Genomic DNA, 6,418 nt, shown 5'->3' with positions numbered 1-6,418 from the left:
GGTTGAGTACTTTATTATCTAAAGATGGTAAGTTAGAGTGTTGTGTTCATTCATAGTTAAAGACAGTAGAGGTTGAGTACTTTATTATCTAAAGATGGTAAGTTAGAGTGTTGTGTTCATTCATAGTTAAAGACAGTAGAGGTTGAGTACTTTATTATCTAAAGATGGTAAGTTAGAGTGTTGTGTTCATTCATAGTTAAAGACAGTAGAGGTTGAGTACTTTATTATCTAAAGATGGTAAGTTAGAGTGTTGTGTTCATTCATAGTTAAAGACAGTACAGGTTGAGTACTTTATTATCTAAAGATGGTAAGTTAGTGTTGTGTTCATTCATAGTTAAAGACAGTAGAGGTTGAGTACTGTATTATCTAAAGATGGTAAGTTAGAGTGTTGTGTTCATTCATAGTTAAAGACAGTAGAGGTTGAGTACTTTATTATCTAAAGATGGTAAGTTAGAGTGTTGTGTTCATTCATAGTTAAAGGCAGTAGAGGTTGAGTACTTTATTATCTAAAGATGGTGAGTTAGAGTGTTGTGTTCATTCATAGTTAAAGACAGTAGAGGTTGAGTACTTTATTATCTAAAGATGGTAAGTTAGAGGGTTGTGTTCATTCATAGTTAAAGACAGTAGAGGTTGAGTACTTTATTATCTAAAGATGGTAAGTTAGAGTGTTGTGTTCATTCATAGTTAAAGACAGTAGAGGTTGAGTACTTTATTATCTAAAGATGGTAAGTTAGAGTGTTGTGTTCATTCATAGTTAAAGACAGTAGAGGTTGAGTACTTTATTATCTAAAGATGGTAAGTTAGAGTGTTGTGTTCATTCATAGTTAAAGACAGTAGAGATTGAGTACTTTATTATCTAAAGATGGTAAGTTAGAGTGTTGTGTTCATTCATAGTTAAAGACAGTAGAGGTTGAGTACTTTATTATCTAAAGATGGTAAGTTAGTGTTGTGTTCATTCATAGTTAAAGACAGTAGAGGTTGAGTACTTTATTATCTAAAGATGGTGAGTTAGTGTTATGTTCATTCATAGTTAAAGACAGTAGAGGTTGAGTACTTTATTATCTAAAGATGGTAAGTTAGAGTGTTGTGTTCATTCATAGTTAAAGACAGTAGAGGTTGAGTACTTTATTATCTAAAGATGGTAAGTTAGTGTTGTGTTCATTCATAGTTAAAGACAGTAGAGATTGAGTACTTTATTATCTAAAGATGGTAAGTTAGAGTGTTGTGTTCATTCATAGTTAAAGACAGTAGAGGTTGAGTACTTTATTATCTAAAGATGGTAAGTTAGTGTTGTGTTCATTCATAGTTAAAGACAGTAGAGGTTGAGTACTTTATTATCTAAAGATGGTAAGTTAGTGTTGTGTTCATTCATAGTTAAAGACAGTAGAGGTTGAGTACTTTATTATCTAAAGATGGTAAGTTAGAGTGTTGTGTTCATTCATAGTTAAAGACAGTAGAGGTTGAGTACTTTATTATCTAAAGATGGTAAGTTAGAGTGTTGTGTTCATTCATAGTTAAAGACAGTAGAGGTTGAGTACTTTATTATCTAAAGATGGTAAGTTAGTGTTGTGTTCATTCATAGTTAAAGACAGTAGAGGTTGAGTACTTTATTATCTAAAGATGGTGAGTTAGTGTTGTGTTCATTCATAGTTAAAGACAGTAGAGGTTGAGTACTTTATTATCTAAAGATGGTGAGTTAGTGTTATGTTCATTCATAGTTAAAGACAGTAGAGGTTGAGTACTTTATTATCTAAAGATGGTAAGTTAGAGTGTTGTGTTCATTCATAGTTAAAGACATGTCATAAATGTATAGATGTAGCAGTACTGACTATCTGTATGTCATGTATGTCATATATGTCCTGATGAATTGAAAATGGGGGACCCTGATGTAAACAAGACGAAAGTCTTTCTCTGGTCTGCATCCCCTTAACAATTGTGTGTATTGAGCTGTACTGTATTGTACCCATTCTGCAATCTGTTAATAAAGTTTTCAATCAATCAATTCAATCAGGTTGAGTACTTTATTATCTAAAGATGGTAAGTTAGAGTATTGTGTTCATTCATAGTTAAAGACAGTAGAGGTTGAGTACTTTATTATCTAAAGATGGTAAGTTAGTGTTGTGTTCATTCATAGTTAAAGACAGTAGAGGTTGAGTACTTTATTATTATTTGATTTGATTTGAAATTTGATTTGATTATCTAAAGATGGTAAGTTAGTGTTGTGTTCATTCATAGTTAAAGACAGTAGAGGTTGAGTACTTTATTATCTAAAGATGGTAAGTTAGAGTGTTGTGTTCATTCATAGTTAAAGACAGTAGAGGTTGAGTACTTTATTATCTAAAGATGGTAAGTTAGAGTGTTGTGTTCATTCATAGTTAAAGACAGTAGAGGTTGAGTACTTTATTATCTAAAGATGGTAAGTTAGAGTGTTGTGTTCATTCATAGTTAAAGACAGTAGAGGTTGAGTACTTTATTATCTAAAGATGGTGAGTTAGTGTTGTTTACTCACAGATAAAGACAGTAGTTTAAATAGTTTCTTGTGATATTAAAATGTGGGACCCTCTCGAAAACGAGATACTGTATCTCAAGTGGTTTTCCCAATAAAGAATTTCAATATATCACATTCACACTCCAAGTGATTTAGATTAATTTCACAACTACAATTTTTTTTTTTTTAAACAGACTTATATGGTTCTTCAGTTTAAGGGTTAAATTCATATCCAATATCTCTCCACTCTTCTTAGGGTCGTCTTGACGTAGTCAGCAGCCAAAACAGTCCAGCTTGGTCAAAACTGTCAAGACAGACTGCCATGTAAATCCTCCAACTGTTCTATTTGGCTTGGTATCATCAGACATGAATGGAAATCTTCTAAACCTCTATTTGGCTAGCTATCCGGCTGCAAGCACAAATGACTGGAAGCGGATACGGACCAGCTAGCCTAGCTTAAAACTCCTTGTCTGATTCCATTCCTTAAAGGTTCAGCATCGACACCATGTGCTTAGTATGTCCATCTGTTGAAAATAATACAAGACTTTGAGGCAGTTAGGATTTTAATGTGTAACAGGGCAAAATGGAGCTGGACTCATACAGTGTATTCAGGTTAGGCAGTGGTGTTTAGTGATCAGGTGATGACTGAGAACTCTAGGGCAGGGTGAGACACGTTCATCATCCATCCATTCTGTCGCGCGGTGAGGTTCCTATCATTACCGTGAAATGCAATTCCGTGATCATAAACAAAGGAGAAGAATCAAACATGGAGTCTGTTGAAAGTCCCAGTTCCACAGCACCAACGCAGTCCAGTCCTGAGGAGCATCGAGTTGGAGAGCTGAACACGGACTTTCCACACGTAAGAAGATGCTGTGACAAACATCTGATAGAAAGTTAAAAAAAAATGTAAAAAAAATAATAATAAAACAAAACTCCTTCTGAATGTTGTGATATTTATATTTTCCCCACGTCGCCCATCCCTAGTAGTTAAAGGAACAATCCAACATTTTGGGAAATACACTTAAGTTACTGTGTTCCCCCAGAGCGAGACGATAATATTGATTGATCAGTTTCATCTGTGAGTTCAGTATAGAGAGAGGACTGGGTGCATGCTATACTAGCTCAGCACAATGGCTGGAAGTGGGGGGAAGCAGCTAGCCTAGCTCCATCAAAAGGTGAAAAAGCCCTGCTGTTACATCAACAAAACCAAGGTTACTAGCTGACCTGCTGCTGCTATTCATATGGCCTAATAATGGCCGACTTTGTAAGAGAGGATGAGGGGGATTCCCGCGGGAGAGACAAAGATCCAGAACCTGGTGTATTTAAAGCAGAACTTCCTGAGGAGGAACTACAGGTTCTGGGTCAGAAGCAGAACTTCCAGAGGAGGAACTACAGGTTCTGGGTCAGAAGCAGAACTTCCAGAGGAGGAACTACAGGTTCTGGGTCAGAAGCAGAACTTCCAGAGGAGGAACTACAGGTTCTGGATCAGAAGCAGAACTTCCAGAGGAGGAACTACAGGTTCTGGGCTGAAGCGTCCGAGCTGGTGAAACAGCCTGGACTCCCAGGTTAATAAGACGAGTTGTGGGAAGGTGTATTTCTTCACGTTAGGTAGGCTAACTGCTTCCCCCTGGTTTCAGTCATTGTGCTAAGCTAGGCTAGCATGCAGCCGGACCTCTCTCCGTACCGGACACACAGAGATGAACTTGATATCAATCCTCTCCTCTCAAGTCTGGGGAACATGGCAAATAAGTGTATCCCCCAAAATGTTGGGAGTGTTCCTTTAAGTGTGCAGAATTACACTGTGCAGAATAGAAAGTGATACAGCATTAATAATTTTTGGTCCATAGAGGGAACATTTGCCCCTGATGTTACAGTGAAAGGGTGGGAGGGAATACAGCGGGGAGAGCGGCAGGGACGGCCACTAACTCCTCTGTAATATACAATAACCCTAGAACACCCGTCCCTCCATTGCTCTACCTACGACAAATTCAGCTGCAGTCGCCACCTTTTCAAATATATACAGAACAATCTACGTCCTCCCCATACCGGCCGTTTCTTTTCTAAGAAGGGAAATCTACGTCCTCCCCATACCGGCCGTTTCTTTTCCAAGAAGGGAAATCTACGTCCTCCCCATACCGGCCGTTTCTTTTCCAAGAAGGGAAATCTACGTCCTCCCCATACCGGCCGTTTCTTTTCCAAGAAGGGAAATCTACGTCCTCCCCATACCGGCCGTTTCTTTTCCAAGAAGGGAAATCTACGTCCTCCCCATACCGGCGTGTCTCTGCCATGACGACTCAGAGAGGAACACCATCCCAGACGACACAGATCTGCTTGTCCATCATATCCACTTGTCGTCTCCGACACGTCGGTCCATGAGACAACTCTGTCCATCCATCCACGCTGTCAGTCCACCCTCCATCCCGTGGACCTCAGCGGTTCAGCTCAAACCCCTCAGCCTCAGCCCAGGCCAGGCTTAGGGTACCAGGCCTGCATCCCTGATCGGCTGATCTAGAGCTCCAGACAAAACCAAGTCCTCTAGGGTTCCGTCCAGCCAGCAGCCAAGGTTTACTGGTGGAGACGGCTGAGGGTTCAAGTCTCTGACGTTGGGTTCCAGCCCGCAGTTCCAGCAGGACAACAGGTTCAGGTCCCAAACAGGTTCAACCCGCCTCTTCTATATCTTCTAAAAGTGAAAGTCCACTAAAAGTGTAACAAGAATAAATCTTGATTTTGTCACAAACAGTCCCGTCAGTCCGTCCAAAAAGCACTTGCCCCAGGGTTTCTTTGTTCTTGAGGTATTGGACGTGACAAACGTCAGCATGGATTGACATCCTGCTAAGCTGCATATAGTAGTCAGTCAATGAGGAGCATGAGGCGTGAGAATGGCTCCGCAACTGATCTGAGATTGTTACCCATTTCTTCCTCCGATTCAAAATGCCATTCTTTCTCCAGAGCCTCGTTCCTGTCGTCCGGGGCGACGTGACGTGACGTCCAATCACCTTTTAGGTGGAAGGTGATCCTCGACGCCTACAGCTACTGTACACGGAGCACCAGGACCCCCAGCGGTGTTTAACCCGTTCACTGCCACACGACAGCCGGTTAACCCTTTCACTGTGACAATACAGAAGGTTAGTCCTTTACAACCGACGGCGATGCTCCATCATTAGCATCATTAGCTCCGCAGTCGTGTGGCAGTGAAAGGGTTAATGGTATCCAGTGGAGTTTTTCTTGTAAACAGCTTTGCTGTTTCTTTATGTTTACAGTTTTCTGTTCTGCTCCACAAGCTGAATGAAGCGACCCCCCCCCCCCCCCCCCCGTCTGTGGGGCGACGACGACGTGGTGAGTTCCACCTCCTCTGATTGACAGGCAGTTAGCTTGTGACGTCAAGAGGAAGGTTGTATATCGACCAATCAATTTGAAAAGCCAGGGCGTGTTCACACTGTACTCTCTCTGTGTCCACCCCCCCCCGCCCCCCCCCCCCCCCCCCCCCAGTCTGCCGGAGAGGTCTACCTTCTCATCAACTAGTGGTCAGAAGCTGCACTGCATACCTTGATAAACTGACACATAACCATTCATATTAGCTAGCGATTTACTAAAACCGCCTGTGAAAATATATAATGCATCATTAGCCACCTGGCTTGATCACTGATCGCTTTGTGACTTAGATGACTATTCAATAAATCAACTGACCATTCAATAAATCAACAGACCAATCAATACATCAACTGACTATTCAACACTCAACTGACCATTCAATAAATCAACTGACCATTCAATAAATCAACTGACCATTCAATAAATCAACTGACCAATCAATACATCAACTGACTATTCAACACTCAACTGACCATTCAACACTCAACTGACCATTCAATAAATCAACTGACCATTCAATAAATCAACTGACCAATCAATACATCAACTGACTATTCA

The sequence above is a fragment of the Notolepis coatsorum genome (assembly GCF_963971535.1).
Source record: "Notolepis coatsorum genome assembly, chromosome: 12".
NCBI classification, from domain to species: domain Eukaryota; kingdom Metazoa; phylum Chordata; class Actinopteri; order Aulopiformes; family Paralepididae; genus Notolepis; species Notolepis coatsorum.
This window is presented reverse-complemented; position numbering follows the sequence as displayed.